Source organism: Haliaeetus leucocephalus, unplaced genomic scaffold (genome assembly GCF_000737465.1).
Source record: "Haliaeetus leucocephalus isolate CR32 unplaced genomic scaffold, Haliaeetus_leucocephalus-4.0 Scaffold517, whole genome shotgun sequence".
Classification (NCBI taxonomy): Eukaryota; Metazoa; Chordata; class Aves; order Accipitriformes; family Accipitridae; genus Haliaeetus; species Haliaeetus leucocephalus.
The window spans coordinates 4228889-4229330 of NW_010972953.1; the positions used below are offsets into that span (position 1 = coordinate 4228889).

The following is a 442-nucleotide window of genomic DNA, read 5'->3' on the forward strand; positions in this document are numbered from 1 at the left end:
GGAGACACACGGCAGCCACGGGGAGCGCAGGCAGCTGAGGGCTTGCACAGGCAGCCGGGGGGGACACCGGGACAGACAGCCCAACGCAGGGACTGACGGACAAGGTGACAAGGGGAGGGGGGGGGGGAACACCCCCCCTCCCCACCCAAGCGCACTTCACCGGGGACACCCCCGGGACAGGCGAGCGGAGGGGGGAGACACCCCCCACACACACCCCCCCACCCACTCGGGACCGGGGCTGCGCGGATCCTCCCGCAGCGGCTCCTCCGCGGGTGGGGAGAACCCGGCGGGGGGGGGGGACGACGGACACGGCGGCTGCTCCGCCGCCTTCCCCGGCCGGGGATGCAACCCGAAGCAGCAGGGAACCGTATATCGAGACTTCAGGGCACGGTGGCCCGAAATCCACCCGGGACTGTGTGTCCCCAAAGGTAATTGGGGGGGG

At 72.2% G+C, this 442-nt stretch overlaps 1 protein-coding gene across 1 annotated transcript in view; it reads left to right on the forward strand.

Annotated features, from left to right (window-relative positions):
• Positions 1 to 270: 270 nt before the first annotated feature.
• Positions 271 to 442, forward strand: part of EXTL1 (exostosin-like glycosyltransferase 1) — a 7684-nt gene continuing 7512 nt past the window's right edge. Inside the window, exon 1 of the mRNA XM_010576131.1 lies at positions 271 to 428. The gene's annotated coding sequence lies outside the window, so the exon portion shown is untranslated. The remainder of the gene's footprint in view (positions 429 to 442) is intronic.